Here is a 19,202-nt window from a genome sequence, read left to right on the forward strand (position 1 = left end):
TGTTGGCTTGTATGATTGTATGACTTGTATGTTGGGTCGTGAGACCCGTACCTTTTTTGTGTGTATGTTATGTATGGCTCACTGAGCCTTAAATAAAGTACTTGTGTCGTAGAGTCATGTTGTGATGCTTCGTTGTATTTGCACATATCGAGCATATTGTGTGTATGATTGAAATGCTTGGTATGTGTGGGATCTGACTATCTAGTTGTTTATCTTTAGTAGCCTCTCTTACCGGGAAATGTCTCCTAGTGTTACCGCTGAGCCATGGTAGCTTGCTACTGCTCTGGAACACTTAGGCTGGCCGGCATTTGTCCTTCTTCGTTCCTGTGTCTGTCCCTTCGGGGAAATGTCACGCTTTGAGTACCGGAGTCCTGTTAGCCCGCTACAGCCCGGTTTACCGGAGTCCTGCTAGCCCAGTGCTACAGCCCGGACCCACTTGCTGATGACCGACACGTTCGAAGCTGGGTCATGGATGCCTGTCCCTGTAAGTCTGTGCCACTTTGGGTTTACGACTAGTCATGTCAGCCCGGGCTCTTTATCATATGGATGCTAGCGACACTATCATATACGTGAGCCAAAAGGCGCAAACGGTCCCGGGAAGAAGGTAAGACGACACCCGTGGGGATACCGTGCGTGAGGCCGCAAAGTGATATGAGGTGTTACCAGCTAGATCGATGTGACATCGAGTCGGGGTCCTGACAGCGTTGGCATCAAAGCCGGACTGCCTGTAGGTTCTCCAAGCCAAACTGGTCGATGTTGAGTCTAGAAATTCTTTAGTTATATGTAGGGGAATTGTTTGTGGGTTGGAACGTAAGGCTCTTTTACTCCTTATACCTTATGACTTTCTGATCTGAGTCAGTCCATTCTTCCACCGGGGGTTAAGGAATTAGGATCTGTTCTCTCTATCAGGATCACGTGTTACTAATCAGTAGTACCTTATAAGTTTGATGGTTATCAGCCTAGTTCAGTTCTACTACCACATTATGTTGTAGGAATGGTTTCAAGACTTGATATGATGATGTTGAGTGTGTACGAAATCCTTTGTCAAATGTCTCAATATCCTTTTTGAGCATTTACAGCTGTTATGCTGCCGAAATTTTGCTAGAAATTCTAATGCCTTTGCATTATGATTATGCTTTCAGATGGCCACTCGCGACCTCAATCAAGTGGTTCGCCTGACTCGATGCCTAGATGTACCCGGCCATACTGCTAAGTTGGTCAGGGTAATGACTGAGGCTGGATACCGCTGGTATCCTAAGTACATGGTCGAAGAGCAATTCCGAGACTTTAATCAAAGCCAGTATCTCTGCACTGTCAGGATATTTCCATCTTATCCTGGATCCACTGAGCCTCTTCACTGCTCCTATGGACTCGGGGTTACTATCGAGATGGCTGTGCAGGATGCCGCCTACTCTATGATGACCATTATGCGAGTCAGATCTGGGTTATTTCGGGACTCTGACTTCCGGTATATGCCAGGATCACTTCCGGGAGCACAAGGGTATCTCCAGGCTATCTATGCTGACTCCACTCAGGAGGATTCACGGACTCGCACCACTGCTGAGATGCTCGAGGATAAGGACCGTGAAAATCGGGCCTTAAGGTTAGAGCTCTTCAATACCCGTGCCGACCACTGGGCCACTTTGACTCGGTTCGCACCGGCGGTGCAAGCTGGATATTCAGATATGCGGGATCTCTATCCAGTGAGATCTGCTCTGCCGGACGTGATGGTTTGGCGTGATGTAGGAGGCATCACCCCACCTCGCGGTCCCCGTAGGCCACCGTTTGTTGGTCCAAGGCCTCATCCTAGCCCCTATGGTCCACAAGCTCCGCGAGATCGTTTGTTTCCGGATGAACATGTTGAGCTTCCAGGCTATGGAGGTGACTTCTACGAGGACTACTACGGATCGGTCTGAGTTAGTAGTAGTATCACTAGTTCGCACTAGCTGTGTCGTCTGTTGTCCTGCGTGTCTCGTGGGATATGACCTAGTTTGTACTCTTTCCGGAGATGTAGAAAAATAATGTATAGGAGCTTGGGATGCCTCCGATGAGATGTAATCCTCTTTTCACCATATTAGTACTTGCTTGGTCTTGTACTAAACCTGTATGGTGTGTATGACGATGGAATAAAGAAGCAGTTTCTGTATCTACCATGTCATACGGATGATCATCTTGCATTCCGAATTATTCCTTACATTATGTATCCTATGTCGGAATTTTATCATTCTGACTAAATCATTGTCTTGTTTACCTAGGATGGTCAACACGCGCGCTAACCCTGCTTCCCAAGAGCAGGCCGAAGGCAGTGAAGCCAGAAATGAACATCTGCCTCAACCTCCTTCACTAGCCGAGGTTATGATGGAAGCTGAGAGAAACAAGCGGGAGACAAACCGTTTGTTGGAGCGTATTGAACAGAACACAGCACACCATCAGAGGGCTAACGTGGTGTCACTCAGTGATTTTATCAAATTGCATCCACCCACGTTCCACCACTCCGTCGAGCCTCTCGACGCTGATGACTGGCTTCGCAGTATCTCTCACAAGCTGCGTTCCGCGCTGGTAGCTGAGGCTGACAAGGTCACCTTTGCTGCATATCATCTTGAAGGCCCCGCCAGTCTATGGTGGGAGAATTATGGAACCATGCGCCCAGCGGACCATGTCACTACTTGGGCTGAGTTCAGCGAGGCTTTCCGAGAACATCACATTCCGGAGGGTCTCATGGACCGTAAGCGTGAAGAATTTTGCAATTTCACCCAAGGCCGACTCTCTGTGGATGTCTATAGCAGGGAGTTTGGTAATCTTGCACGATATGCAACCGAGGAAGTTTCTACTGACGCCAAGAAGCAAGCAAGGTTCCGTAAGGGCCTTAGTCCTGAGCTTCGCCGCGACCTCCGTCTGCATGAGTGCACATCCTTTTCGAAACTTGTCAACAAAGCCATCAGTGCTGAAACTGGTCAGACTGACTATGACGCAACACGCAAGCATGGACGTGACACGGGTTCCTCATCCGGTGCCGGTCCTCAGAAGCGCCGCGTGTGGGTACCCAACACCGCCCTGCCACCCAGGTTCACACCGAGGCCATCTTTCCAGGCGCCTCGCCCTGTTCAACAGTCTGCTCCAGCTAAGCCCTATGGGGGTCCAACCAATAATGCTCCTCCACGTACCAGTTCCGTGACTTGTTTCAAGTGTGGGGAATCTGGTCACTATATGCGTGAGTGTCCCCAGACCAACCCCAATCAATCTGCTAAGGCTGTTGGCCGTGGCAAGCCGACAGGGAAGGTGTTCCATGCTAAACCGGTCACCGCTTCACGTGGCCATGTCAACTGTGTCTCTGCCGAAGAAGCTCAAGAGGACCCCAACATCGTTCTCGGTACGCTTCTTGTTAATTGCCACCCGGCATCTGTTCTTTTCGATACAGGAGCCTCTCATTCTTTTATATCTGAAAATTATGCTCGTTTGCATAACGTTGCATTCTGTGACTTGCCATCCACTATGGAAATCTCTACCCCTGGGTCTAGATGGCAGACCTCTAGGGTAAGTTATGGAAATGAGATCCAAGTCGACAGACTTGTTTTCCTTGCGTCTTTGATAGCCCTTAAATCTTCAGATATTAATATCATTCTGGGTATGGACTGGATGTCAGCGCATCATGCCCAAATTGATTGCTTCTCTAGGACTGTTCAACTCACCCACCCTTCGGGGAAGATAGTCAATGTCTTGACTCGAATAGCCAAGCGACAACTATATTCTCTTAACGCCAACCCTTTGCCAGACCTTGAGGACGTTCCGGTAGTCCGTGACTTTCCGGATGTCTTTCCAGAAGAATTGCCAGGGGTTCCACCTGACAGGGATGTTGAGTTTGTAATAGACCTCATCCCCGGAACCGTTCCGATTGCTAGAAGGCCTTATAAGATGGCACCCCTAGAACTAGCCGAGCTTAAGAAACAACTCGATGAGTCCTTGAAAAAGGGTTTCATCCGCCCTAGTTCATCTCCGTGGGCTTGCCCCGTCCTATTCGTTAAGAAGAAGGATGGTACGGACCGGATGGTTGTAGATTACCGACCTGTCAATTGGTCACGATCAAGAACAAATATCCACTTCCCAGGATCAACGACCTGTATGATCAGCTCGCTGGATCTTCAGTCTTCTCTAAGATGGATTTGAGGTTGGGCTACCATCAAATCAAAATCAGAAACGGGGACATTCCTAAAACGGCCTTTGTTACTCGTTATGGCCAATACGAGTACACCGTCATGTCCTTCGGTTTAACCAACGCTCCAGCCACCTTTTCTCGGTTAATGAACTCAATCTTCATGGAGTATTTGGATAAGTTCGTCGTAGTTTATCTAGATGATATACTCATCTACTCCAAGAACGAGGAAGAACATGCCGAACATCTAAGGCTAGTGTTGCAGAAACTTCGAGAGCATCGCCTTTATGCCAAATTTTCTAAATGTGAATTCTGGTTGCCAGAAGTGACCTATCTGGGTCATGTAATATCTGGTAAAGGTATTGCTGTTAACCCTGAGCGAGTTCAAGCCGTCCTTGATTGGACTCCACCCGAATCGGTCAAGCAAGTTCGGAGTTTTCTAGGCTTAGCGAGCTATTGCCGTCGCTTTGTCGAGAACTTCTCCAAAGTTGCTAAACCTCTAACCGAACTCCTCAAGAAAGATAAGAAGTTCGAATGGACTCCACAATGTGAGCACAGTTTTCAGGAACTGAAAAGACGCCTGACCTCTGCTCCCGTGCTGGTACCGCCAGACTTCTCCAAGGACTTTGTTATCTACTGCGACGCCTCGCGACAAGGACTAGGTTGCATTCTTATGCAAGATCGACACGTAATTGCTTACGCTTCACGGCAATTGCACCCACATGAGGAGAATTATCCTACTCATGATTTAGAACTTGCAGCCGTAGTCTATGCACTTAAGACCTGGCGACATTACCTTCTCGGTAATCGTTGCGAAATATTTACTGATCACCAAAGTCTGAAGTACATCTTCACCCAACCGGATCTGAATCTCAGGCAAAGACGTTGGGTTGAATTGATCACAGACTTCTACTTAGGGATAACCTATACCCCAGGGAAAGCCAACGTCATGGCTGATGCGCTAAGTCGTAAATCTTATTGTAACAACCTGATGTTACAACGAAGTCAACCGCTTCTCCATGAGGAATTTCGAAAGCTTAACCTTCACATTGTTCCTCAAGGTTTTCTCTCCACCTTGGTGGCAAAACCTACCCTTACGGATCAAATTATCAAAGCACAGAAGGTAGATCCGGGAATCTCCCGCATCAAGAGAAACATTCAGAAGGGAATTGCGAATTGCTTCTCCGTTAATGATCAAGGAGTCGTATACTTCGGGGATCGACTAGTGGTTCCCAAGGTGCGTAACCTGAGGCGATTGATCCTTAAGGAAGCTCATGAATCTCCTCTCACCATTCATCCCGGTAGCACAAAAATGTATCAGGACCTACGCCAGAGGTTCTGGTGGACTAGGATGAAGAGAGAAATTGCTCAGTATATTGCAAATTGCGACGTCTGTCGTCGTGTAAAAGCAGAGCATCAACGGCCTGCTGGCACCCTTCAACCCTTAGCTATTCCTGAATGGAAATGGGATAAAATTGGTATGGATTTCATTACCAGTTTTCCCAGAACCAAAAGAGGGAATAATGCTATTTTCGTCGTGGTCGATCGTCTTTCCAAAGTAGCTCATTTCTTACCTGTTCGTGAGAGTATAACCGCTAGCCAACTGGCAGACTTATACATCTCCCGAATAGTGTCCCTCCATGGTGTTCCTTTGGAAATCAATTCGGATCGAGGAAGTCTTTTCACCTCTCGATTTTGGGAAAGTTTCCAAAATGCTATGGGAACTCGTCTCTCCTTTAGCACCGCTTTCCACCCTCAGTCAAGTGGTCAAGTGGAACGCGTCAACCAAATTCTAGAAGACATGCTTCGAGCCTCTGTTATTTCTTTCGGAATGGACTGGGAGAAGTGCCTTCCATTTGCCGAATTCGCTTACAACAACAGCTATCAATCTAGCTTGGGTAAAGCCCCTTTTGAAGTTCTCTATGGACGACGATGTCGAACACCCCTTAACTGGTCAGAAACCGGGGAAAGACAATTCTTTGGCCCGGATATGATTCAGGAAGCAGAAGAGCAAGTTCGTATCGTTCGTGAGAAGTTGAAAACAGCCCAATCTCGTCAAAAGAGTCAATATGACCGAAAACATAAGGCTATGACTTTCGAGGTTGACGAGAAGGCTTATCTTCGGGTCACCCCTCTGAAGGGAACCCATCGCTTCGGTATCAAAGGCAAATTGGCTCCTCGTTACATTGGACCTTTTCGCATTCTTGCCAAACGAGGAGAAGTTGCCTACCAATTGGAACTACCTCCGCACCTCTCCAGAGTTCACGATGTTTTCCACGTTTCTCAACTCAGGCGTTGCTTCTCGGATCCTATCCGTGAAGTGGACCACGAAACGCTTGATCTCCAAGATAATCTTACATATCAGGAGTACCCCATTCGTATCCTCGATCAAGCCGAGCGTACCACCCGACGTCATAATATCAAGTTTCTCAAGGTTCAATGGTCGCACCATTCTGAAGATGAAGCAACTTGGGAAAGGGAGGATCGTCTTCGACTTGAATACCCCGCCTTCTTCTCGGAGGAACCCAAATCTCGGGACGAGATTCTTTTGAGTGGGGGTGAGTTGTCACACCCTAGCTAGTCATGCATTAGAGTGCTGCATCATGTTTACTCTTTCATCAGAAACTTGAAATGGGGATGACAGAACCCCCAGTCCCCTCTGAAACCAACTAGGGTTTACTAAAATAATTTTCAATGAACCTGAAATGCCCTTCTAAAATGCCCATCATTTTTGCCTTGGTTCAGAACCTCTGCCAAAAGTGGTGCACATTTTCCTAGGCCATCCTAGGGTTTTGAATTAAATCATAGCTATTTGAATTTGGGCATTTAAAATAATATGAAATATTTAAATGCTCAAATATCTCCAAACTAAAATGTTTCATGTTGGAAATAATCCAACTATGAGCCAGGAGTAGTTTGGTGATTTTTGGAGTTGCCTAGGTATTTTATTTAATTCAACAAAGTTGCAGATATATTAAATAAAACCAGAAAACAGAAAATAAATAAAGGGAGAAGCTTACCTGGGCTCCTCCCTGTGCGGCCCAGCCCAGCCGGCCCAGCACTGTGCTGGCCCGTGCCAGCCAGCTGCTTCCCCTCGCCAGAGCAGGCAGGGAGGTGAGCATGGCGCGCCCGAGCTCGCCACGCACCACCCAGCCTCTCTGCATCGCCCTGGTCGCCGTTGCGCCGCATGGATCGTCTTCTGGTCGTCGCCCCGACCTCGCCGACACCCCATTCACTCTCCCCCGGCTCTCCCTCGCTCTCTCTCTCTCACGGCCGAAGCTCACCGTCGCCGCCGTTCGCCTTAGCCACCGTCCCCGACCACCCCTCGCTCCCCCGACCAGCTCAGGAGCTCCGCCTTGACTCCCTCTTCCTCCCCACCGCTCCACGAGTCCCCGGAAGCCCTGCATCGCCGCAACGTCGCTGTTCCCCTCTTCGGGCTCCGATTACCGTCGCCGACGAATTCGCCGTCTCCAGCGCGTCCCCGAGCCTGTTTCGACGCCCACTGCAACCGCGGTGAGCTACGCCACCGTTTCCCCCTTCTTCCCTGCTCTCTCCCGACCCTAGGCCCTAGCCCCACCGCGGCCGAAAGCTTCACGCCGCCGGCGATGTCGCCGTCGTGGCCACGGTCGCCGTAGCGCCCAACCGAGCTCACCATCGTGCTCCACATCTCACTAGGAGCACGTAGCACGCACCAACGCTACCCCAAACCCCCTGCAACACCCTTCCCGTGCACGACCGAACCCCGGCGGCCGCAACCGAGCTCGCCGCCGTCGACTCCGGCCACCCCGACCCCAACGGACTCCGCCAAGAGCCGCGGGTCGTCCTCAGCTTCACTCCGGAGGCCTCCGCGGTTCATTTGGTGGCCGAAACGACCAAAACCACTATCGCCACCGCACTGATGATCGCCGCCGGCCAGAACTCCGGCGAGCTGATGTGGCCTAGTTAATTAGCCACTAACCCACCACCTACTGACGCTGACAAGTGGGCCCCAGGGCTTAGTCAAAGCTAACCAGCCCGGGTCAACACGGGATTAGCCCCTGTGTCACTGACGTGTGGACCCCACACGTCAGGTTTGACCCGAGCCAGCCTTGTTGACCTGCTGATGTCACTGTGACGTCAGGCTGACGCAGTAAATGATATTTCTGGATTTAAATTAAATCAGGAAATTCCAGAATATTAATTAAACTTCAAAAATTCATAACTTTTATTCTGTAACTCCAAATTGGACAAATTATATATGAAAAATGATCAGAAAAATCCAATCTATCCATCTGTACTATTTTCATGCATGATCAAACAAGTTAAATTGATGTTTCAAACAGAACAAGAAAAGGCACTTTAAAAGGCCATATTTGAATTTGGAATTTGAATCTTTGATTCAAATTTGCTCAAACACTTCTGGCTTTAGTTGCATTAGCCCAACACACTCATATTGCCATGTTTCATGCATGCATCATATTGTTGCACATTGTTTGGTGATGCCTGTGTATCGTTATCCTTTGCGACAGGATCTGTCCCCGAGGAGTACCATGACTACCCTAACGAAGAACCGTATCCGTGCAACGAACCATCAGGCAAGCAACCAACCATTTGATCATATCGATACAATCCCATGTTCTCGCTCCTGCTCTCTTTTACTGCATTAAGACAACGCGATTCAAACTGCTGTGTGCTACGGTAGTTGAACCCATTTCCTCTGCATGACCTGTCATTGCCACAGTAACTAGATGAAACCCACTAGCATGTGTAGGAGTTGATTGAGCCCTATGTATGTGTTGTTCCTACCTTGCTATGCCTGCTATGCTTAGAGTCGTGTCAGGTCTGGTTCATCTGGGTGATGGGCTAGAGTGAAATGATTATGTCGGTAATGAGAGTGGTGTGGTGAACACGATTTGGTAAAGGTATCGATGAGAGGCCATGTAGGAGTACATGGTGGGTTGTTTCATTGAAGCCGACCTTAAGCACTGAGATCTGTATGTGTGATCTAAGATTCAGCTACTACCATGCATTGGGCCCGAAACCAATGGACCCTCTCGACTTCTTATTCACCCTAGTTCTCCGTCCAGGAGTTGCAAGTAGTTTCTGGTGTTTGTAGCCTACTGGAGGTCGTGGACAGCGCTGACCGTAGGGGTGGGCTGTGATGCGGTAGGTACGTGGCACGGTGTACCGAATACCCGTTAGGTATCTCAGGAACCCTGTTCACATCGTTCGGGGCCGTATGGGAAACCTCGGCCGGACTCCCTGCGGATGGAACCTGAATAGGCGATAAACCTGGACTGGAGGCTTAGGTGATTAGGTAGGCCGTGGCCGACACCCACGTTGGGCTTCCGCTTGAAGGTTGCCGAGTACATGTCGTGTAAACGACGGTAAGTGGTGAGAGCGTGTATGAAGAAGTACTCCCTGCAGGGTTAACATGATCTATTCGAATAGCCGCGTCCGCGGTAAAGGACTACTTGGTTGCCTATACAGTTCATAGACAAGTAAATGGAAACTGATAAAAGCCTCAAGATAAGTGTGAGTGCCGAGGATGGCTCTTCCGTAGGAAGACGGAGGTGGATCCTCGGTAGTGTATTGAAGTGGTGAATAGTGGACTCGTGTGCGCAAAACTGTTTCAAATGGAGTATCGTAGGATAGTCTAGCCAAGAGTCAAAGCTGGCTTGCTGCAATAACTTCACCAACCCTTCTTGATACTATGCATGTATGTAGGATCTGATGTAAGTCTTGCTGAGTACCTTTGTACTCATGTTGCTATAATCTACATTTTTACAGAAGACGCTGCAACCCCTTCTGATGGGTTCTATGTAGACGTTGACATCAACGAGTAGGCTAAAGACCCAGGTGGTGACCCTGAGCTTGTGAAGGACCACGTAGTATAGCTAGGCTTTCCAAGCCTCTTTTATTTTACTAGTTGTCTGTACTCAGACAAGTTACTTCCGCTGCTGGTTTGTATGACTGTATGACTTGTATGTGGGGTCGTGAGACCCGTACCTTTGTGTATGTTATGTATGGCTCACTGAGCCTTAAAATAAAGTACTTGTGTCATAGAGTCATGTTGTGATGCTTCGTTGTATTTGCACATATCGAGCATATTGTGTGTATGATTGAAACGCTTGGTATGTGTGGGATCTGACTATCTAGTTGTTTATCTTTAGTAGCCTCTCTTACCGGGAAATGTCTCCTAGTGTTACCGCTGAGCCATGGTAGCTTGCTACTGCTCTGGAACACTTAGGCTGGCCGGCATGTGTCCTTCTTCGTTCCTGTGTCTGTCCCTTCGGGGAAATGTCACGCTTTGAGTACCGGAGTCCTGTTAGCCCGCTACAGCCCGGTTTACCGGAGTCCTGCTAGCCCAGTGCTACAGCCCGGACCCACTTGCTGATGACCGACACGTTCGAAGCTGGGTCATGGATGCCTGTCCCTGTAAGTCTGTGCCACTTTGGGTTTACGACTAGTCATGTCAGCCCGGGCTCTTTATCATATGGATGCTAGCAACACTATCATATACGTGAGCCAAAAGGCGCAAACGGTCCCGGGAAAAAGTTAAGACGACACCCGTGGGGATACCGTGCGTGAGGCCGCAAAGTGATATGAGGTGTTACCAGCTAGATCGATGTGACATCGAGTCGGGGTCCTGACAACCTCGATGATATACTCATCTAGTCCAAGAATGAAGAGGAACATGCCGAACATTTAAGGCTGATATTGATGAAACTTTGAGAGCATCGCCTTTATGCCAAATTCTCCAAGTGTGAATTTTGGTTGCTAGAAGTGACCTATCTAGGCCATGTAATCTCTGGTAAGGATATTGCTGTCAATCCCGAGCGAGTTCAAGCCATCTTGATTGGACTCCACCTAGGACGGTCAAGCAAGTTTGGAGCTTCCTTGGCTTAGCGAGCTATTGCCGCCGCTTCGTTGAGAATTTCTCCAAGGTTGCTAAACCTCTAACTGAACTCCTCAAGAAATATAAAAAGTTCGAGTGGACCCCACAGTGGGAGTTCAGCTTTCAGGAACTGAAAAGACGCCTGACATCTGCTCCCGTACTGGTACCACCAGATTTCTCCAAGGACGTTGTTATCTATAGCGACGCCTCGTGACAAGGACTAGGTTGCATACTCATGCAAGATTGTCAGGTAATTGCCTATGCTTCACGGCAATTACACCGCCATGAGGAAAACTATCCCACCCATGATCTAGAGCTTGCAGTTGTAGTCCATGCACTCAAAACTTGGCGACATTACCTTCTTGGTAATCGTTGCGAGATCTTCACCGATCACCACAGTTTGAAATATATCTTCACCCCAACCGGATTTGAATCTCAGGCAAATACGTTGGGTCGAGTTGATCTCGGATTATGACTTAGGAATAACTTCCACCCCGGGCAAAGCCAATGTCAAGGCTGATGCGCTAAGTCATAAATCTTATTGTAACAACCTGATGTTACAACAAAGTCAACCACTTCTCCACGAGGAATTTCGTAAGCTTAACCTTCATATTGTTCCTCAAGGATTCCTATCCACCCTGGTGGCGAAACCTACCCTTACAGATCAGATCATCAAGGCACAGAAGGTAGATCCGGGAATCTCTCGTATTAAGAGAAACATTAAGAAAGGAGTCGTGAATTGTTTCTCCGTTGATGATCAAGGTGTCTTATACTTTGGAAACCGCTTAGTGGTTCCCAAAGCACGAAACCTAAGGCGGCTGATTCTTAAGGAAGCTCATGAATCCCCTCTCACCATTCATCCCGGTAGTACTAAAATGTATCAAGACCTACGCCAGAGGTTTTGGTGGACTAGGATGAAGAGAGAAATTGCTCAATACATTGCTAGTTGCGACGTTTGTCGTCGTGTGAAAGAAGAGCATCAACGGCCTGCTGGCACCCTTCAACCTTTGGCTATTCCTGAGTGGAAATGGGATAAAATCAGTATGGATTTCATTACTTGGTTTCCCAGGACCAAGAGAGGGAATAATGCTATCTTCGTCGTGATCGATCGTCTTTCCAAAGTAGCCCATTTCCTACCTGTTCGTGAGAGTATCACCGCTAGCCAGCTAGCTGACCTATACATCTCCCGAATAATGTCTCTTCATGGTGTCCCATTGGAAATTAACTCAGACCGTGGGAGTCTCTTCACCTCTCGATTTTGGGAAAGTTTCCAAAATGCTATGGGAACTCGTCTCTCTTTTAGCACCGCCTTCCACCCCCAATCAAGTGGTCAAGTAGAGCGAGTAAATCAAATTCTGGAAGATATGCTCCGAGCTTCTGTCATCTCATTCGGAATGGATTGGGAGAAATGCCTTCCATTCGCGGAGTTTTCTTATAACAATAGTTATCAAGCTAACTTGGGCAAAGCTCCTTTCGAAGTTCTCTATGGACGAAAATGTCGAACGCCTCTTAACTGGTCAGAAACCGGGGAAAGACAACTCTTTAGCCCGGATATGATTCAGGAAGCAGAAGAGCAGGTTCGCGTTATTCGTGAGAAATTGAAAACAGCCTAATCTCGTCAAAAGAGCCAATATGATCGTAAACATAAGCTCATGTCTTATGAAGTCGGCGAGAAGGCTTACCTTCGGGTTACTCCATTAAAGGGAACCCATCATTTCGGTATCAAAGGCAAATTGGCTCCTCGTTACATTTAACCCTTTCGCATTCTTGCCAAACGAGGAGAAGTTGCCTACCAATTGGAACTACCTCCGCATCTTTCCAGAGTCCACGATGTCTTCCATGTTTCTCAACTCAGGCGTTACTTCGCGGATCCTATCCGTGGAGTGGACCACGAAACACTTGATCTACAAGATAATCTCTCATATCGGGAATATCCCGTTCGTATCCTTGATCAAGCCGAGCGTACCACTCGACGCCATAAAATCAAGTTTCTCAAGGTTCAATGGTCACACCATTTCGAGAAAGAAGCCACTTGGGAAAGGGAGGATCATCTTCGACTCGAGTACCCCACCTTCTTCCCAACAGATCCTAAATCTCGGGACAAGATTCTTTTGAGTGGGGGTGAGTTGTCACACCCTAGCTAGCTCATGCATTAGAGTGATTGCATCATGTTTAATTTTCCCAGAAAGATGAAATGGGGATGACAGAACCCCCAGCCCCCCTGGAATAACTAGGGTTTGCTAAAAAACTTTTCAATGAACCTGAAATGCCCTTCTAAAAAGTCCACCCTTTTTGTTTTGGGTTAAAACCTTTGACAAAAATGGTGCACATTTTTCTAGGACATCTTAAGGTCATTGGACTAATCCATATAGTATTTGCATTTGGGCATTTAAATGCTATAAAATATTTTAAATGCTCAAATAATCATAAATTAAAATGTTCACTGTTGGATATATTCTAAGCAGTAGCCATGATTAATTTTATGATTTTTGGAAATGCCCTGGCATTTTTAATAAAGCCCTAAAGTTACAGAAATAATAGAAAAAAAAATAAAAACAGAAAAGAGAGAGGGAAAGGAACTTACATGGCGCAGCCCACCCAGCCCACTGGCCTGCCCAGCACTGTGCTGGCCCGTGCCAGTCATTGCCTACCTCTGCCAGTAAGCAGAGGAGGGACACGGCGCGCGTGCCCGAGCTCGCCACGCCACCTCCCTGCTCACCTGCTTCACCTGGTTACCGCCTCAACACCGCGCACGTCTCCTCGGTGCCGCCCTGGACTGCCCGACAACTCACACTCCCCCCTTCTCTCTCCCTCGCTCCCTCGACGCCATGGCTGACGCAGCCGCGCCCGCGCCATCGCGAAAGCTGCGGCCACCGCCGTCCACTCGTCGCCTCACCATGCCAAAAAGCTCCGCCGTCGTCCACTGCTTCGCCTCTCCCCATCCCCGAGCACTCGCTCGCCCCGGAGACACTACACCGAGCTCGTCCCGATCTGCCATCGTCGGAGATCCCCCTCGCCGCCCTGCTCACTCCGGCTCTTCCCCGAGCTCATCGTTCGCTCCCCTGCAACCGCCGTGAGCCCCTCTTCCTCTCCCCTCCTCTCTCAAGCTCGCACCATCCCGTAGCTCCACTTCCTACCGCGGCCGAGAGCTTCTCGTCGCCGGCCATGGCGCAGCCATGGCCACAGCCACGCAAGCTCACAACAGAGCGCCTCACCATGCTCAGGAAGCCCCCAGGAGTCTAACACACACACCCACTCGCCCTCCGTGCACCATAGCACCGACCCCGACCTCACCCGAGCCCCGGCGACCGCCAAGGTCGATGCCGGCGATGACTCTGGCCACCCCAGGCCCAACCACCTACACCACTCGACGCGGACGAGTGCCCGCATCACGTAGATGCCCTCCGCCGGCCAAATGGTCGCTGCAGGAGGAAACCCGCACCCCTTCGCCGTCCCTGGCCTTGCCGGTGATGAGCCCCTGGTCAACTCCGGTGAGTTTGACCCGGGTTGACAATAGTTTGACCTCGCCTGAGTCAATGACATGTGGGGCTGGCTCCTAACTAAATTAGTTTAGTTTTTAATTAGTGTTAATCACTCTGTTAGAGGTTAATGACCTTGTTAACTAACTCTATCTCACTGACATGTGGGCCCAGGGCCTAACTAACCTAGTTTAGTGCTAACTAAACACTAACTAACTCTGTTAGTTAGCTGAGACACTGACAGATGGGGCCCACCAGTCAGGTTTGACCTGGGCTGGAGCCTTTGACCCGCTGACGTCATAGTGACGCAGTGCTCACGCAGTTAATTATTTTCTAGATTTATTCTTATATAGGAAATTCCAGAAAATAGCCAAAACTTGTAAAAATCATAGAAAATCAACCATAGCTCCAAATCAAACAAATTATATATGAAAAATGATCAGAAAAATTCAGTCTTTCCATTTGTAATGGTTTCATGCATGAAAAAACAATTTAACCTTGCTGTTTAGGTGAAAAAAGCTAATACACTTATAATGCATAAGAACTTAAGCTTCCATTTGAATCTTTGATTCAAATGGACCCATTTCAACTTGTTTCACATTGCATTAGACATGACACCTCATATTGCCATGTCATATCATGCATCATATTGTTGCATATTGCCATGTGATGAATGTGTTCTATGGTGTCTTTCGTTGTAGGTTCTGCCTCCGAGGATATTTCCGAGTATCCAGCTGAAGGGCAGTACCCTACTACCACTCCATCAGGCAAGCAGCCCCATTGATCATATCGATACAATCCCATGTTCTTGCTTCTGCTCTCACTTACTGCATTAAGACAACAATGTTTCAAACTGCTGTGTGCTGCGGTAGTTGAACCCTTATCCTCTGCATGACCTGTCATTGCCACAGTAACTAGATGAAACCCACTAGCATGTGTAGGAATTGATTGAGCCATGTATGTGTTTCCTACCTTGCTATGCCTGCTATTCTCAGAGTTGAGTCAGGTCTGGTTCATCTAGGTGATGGGCTAGAGTGAAATGATTATGTCAGTAATGTGAGGGATGTGTTGAACATGATTTGGTAAAGGTATCAATGAGAGGCCATGTAGGAGTACATGGTTGGTTGTTTCGTTGAGGCCGTCCCTAAGAACTGAGATCTGTATGTGTGATTTAAGATTCAGTTACTACCATACATTGGGCCCGAAACCAATGGACCCTCTCGGCTTCTTAATCACCCTAGTACTCTGTCCAGGAGTTGGAACTAGTTTCTGGTGTTTGTAGGTTATGTGTTGGCGACCGTGTGTAGCACTGACCCTAGGGGTGGGCTATGATACGGTAGATACACCGTGGCCGACACCCTCGTTGGGCTTCCGCTTGAAGGTTGCCGAGTACATGTCGTGTAAACGACGGTAAGTGGTGAGAGCGTGTATGAAGAAGTACACCCCTGCAGGGTTAACATCGTCTATTCGAATAGCCGCGTCCGCGGTAAAGGACTACTTGGTTGCCTATACAGTTCATAGACAAGTTAATGGTTACTACTAAAAGACTCAATATAAGTGTGAGTACCGAGGATGGCCCTCTCGTAGGATGACGAGGGAGGATCCCCAGTGGAGTATTGTGTTGGTGATTAGTGGACTCGTGTGCGAAAACTATTTTACCAGTGGTGTCCCGTAGGATAGCTTAGCCAAGAGTCAAAGCTGGCTTCCTGCAATAACTCCACCACCTTCTTGAGAATGAGCATGTATAGTAGAATCTGTTGTAAGACTTGTTGAGTACCTTTGTACTCATGTTGCTTTAATTACTGTTTTCAGATGACAACACTGCCCCCTCCGATGGGTTTTATGTAGACCTCGACGTTGATGAGTAACTTGCCACCCAGGTGGTGATTCTGGCCATGGAGGGCCCTATGTAGATAGGCAGGCTTCGACAAGCCTTCTTTCTTTCTAGTGTCTGTACTCAGACTATTTGCTTCCGCATGTGCTTGTATGCTTGTATGACCTGAGTGTCGGTTCATGTGACCCCTACCTGTATGAACATGTTATATGTATGGCTCTCTGGAGCCTTTAAATAGAGTACTTGAGTTGTAGAATTTTGTTGTGATGCCATGTTGTATTTGCACATATCGAGCATATTGTGTGCATGATTGAAATGCTTGGTACGTGTGGGATTCGACAATCTAGTTGTTTATCCTTGGTAGCCTCTCTTATGGGGAAATGTAGTCTAGTGCTCCTTGAGCCATAGTAGTCCGCTATAGCCCAGTTCACCGGAGTCCTGCTAGCCCAGCACTACTGCTCAGGACACTTGACTGGTCGGCATGTGTTTCACTTCGTTCCTATGTCTGTCCCTTCGAGGAAATGTCACGCGGTGACTTCCGGAGTCCTGCCTAGCCTACTACAGCCCGGGTTCCACGAAGTCCTGTTAGCCCAGTGCTACAGCCCAGATTCACTCACTGAAGATCGACATGCTCGATGTGATTCATGTATGCCTGTCCCCATAGGTCTGTGCCGCTTTGGGTTCACAACTAGCCATGTCGACCCGGGTTCTCTGTCATATGGATGCTAGCGACACTATCATATACGTGACCCAAAAGGCGCAAACGATCTCGGGCCATGGTAAGGCGACACCCGTGGGGATACCATGCGTGAGGCCGCAATGTGATATGAGGTGTTACCGGCTAGATCGATGTGACTTGCAATCGGGGTCCTGACACTCACCTCATCCTCGAAGAGCGGAACATAATTATTGTCCTCCGAATCTTCGTGTGTGGCCTGTTTACCAGGGCTAACCTGCCCATCTTCATGTTCATCTTGTTCGTTGTCTTCGGCACCTTCTGGAGTGTTATCTTCTCTTGTGCCGGTGTTGCTGTCTTTACTGCGGCGTGACTTATAGCGGTGCCGCTGATGCTAGTTCTTTGATTGTATTTCGGACGGTTTATCCTCAGTTGGGTCTTCCTTATCATCGCCGTTGTTCTCCTTTGGTGCATCCACCATATATACCTCATACGAGGAAGTGGTCGTCTAGCGTCCGGTGAACGGCGGGTTCTGGGCCTGTTCTTCTCCGGCATCGTCGTCCATACCGTCGATGTCCTCAGAGTCGTAATCAAGTGGGTCGATCAAATCCTCGATCGTGGATATGAAGTGGGTGGCGGGTGGGAAGTAAAATTCTCCACCATCAGCCCCTAGTTCGGACGAGATATAGTTCGACTGTGAGTCCTCCGTCAAGGACATGTTTTAATGAGTTTAGCATGTCGCCCAAAGGCGAGTGCTAGAAGATGTGTGCGGCGCTACATTCGAAGATCGATAAACGATCAACTTCGGCGCCTGTGGGCTCACATGGTTTGGAACTTACGGTCGGATACGAGTCCGGAGCTCCGGTGGCAAAGGTATCGTGTGAGATTAAGTCTATGTGCGGCTCCAATGCCGGGGAATCTGTGGCCTCTATGGCGGGGTTGAACCTCCCATCCTTGGATGGCACAGTCTGCTCTGGATCTAAGGCCAGAGCGGTTACAGGAGTTGTCTCCTGGATGCAGTCCGATGACAGATTTAGGTCATGTCTCTCGGGGTGACCAGGAGTGGTAGCCGCGGTCTCGAATCTAGCGTGGATCAAGTCTCCACGGATGTCCGCGACGTAGTTCAAGCTCCCAAATCTGACCTGATGACCAGGGGCGTAGCTTTCGATCTGCTCCAGATGGCCAAACGAATTGGCCCGCAGTGCGAAGCTGCTGAACACAAAGATTTGTCCCAGGAGGAAAGTTTCTCCTTGGACAGCGTCATTATTGACGGTTGAAGGGGCCATCAAACCTTTTGGCGACAGTACAGTGGAACTCTCAATGAAAGCACCAATGTCATTGTCAAAACCGGTGGATCTCGGGTAGGGGGTCCCGAACTGTGCATCTAAGGTCGATGGTAATAGGAGACAGAGGGCACAATGTTTTACCCAGGTTCGGGCCCTCTCTATGGAAGTATTACCCTATGTCCTGCTTGATTGATCTTGATGAATATAATTATTACAAGAGCTGATTTATCACAAGATCATAATTGCTAAACCCTAAAGGTCTAGCTTGTATGGATATGATAATGTATCTCTCCCTCTGGACAAAGTCCTCCAGTTTATGTAGACACCAGGAGGATCTAGGGTTACACAAGGTCGGTTACAAAGAAAGGAATCTACATATTCGGTCGCCAAGCCTGCCTTCCACGCCAAGGACAGTCCTATCCGGACACGGGTGCAGTCATCGGTCTTCGTATCTTCACAGCCCATCAGTTCGGCCCATGGATAACAGGTCGGACGCTCGAGGACCCCTTAGTCCAGGACTCCCTCAGCCATGTCATGACAGCATGCCAAGTTTCATGATTTTCAGGTGTGTTTTGGAATTACAGGAATTAAAAAACCAAGTTTCTCAATCTTTTCAGCCGAGCCACAACGCCCAGATGTTTGAATTTCACTCCCATCTCTTGCATGGGACCTAGAAATTCACCCAAGGACACACATGTGATTTTTCAAACAACTTTGGTGCACTGGAGCTTGTGCTGGTACTTCAAATTTGAATTATACACTTTAAATGCTCGGAAACTCAATTAATGTATAAAAAAGGCCAAACGAACCCGGAATAATTCCAAAATTTAGCACGGTACTTCTATTGGTGTAATATGGCTGTGTAAAAAATTAAGGTGGGAGAAGGCAGTGTACGTATGT

The sequence above is a fragment of the Triticum aestivum genome, chromosome 3A (assembly GCF_018294505.1).
Source record: "Triticum aestivum cultivar Chinese Spring chromosome 3A, IWGSC CS RefSeq v2.1, whole genome shotgun sequence".
Classification (NCBI taxonomy): domain Eukaryota; kingdom Viridiplantae; phylum Streptophyta; class Magnoliopsida; order Poales; family Poaceae; genus Triticum; species Triticum aestivum.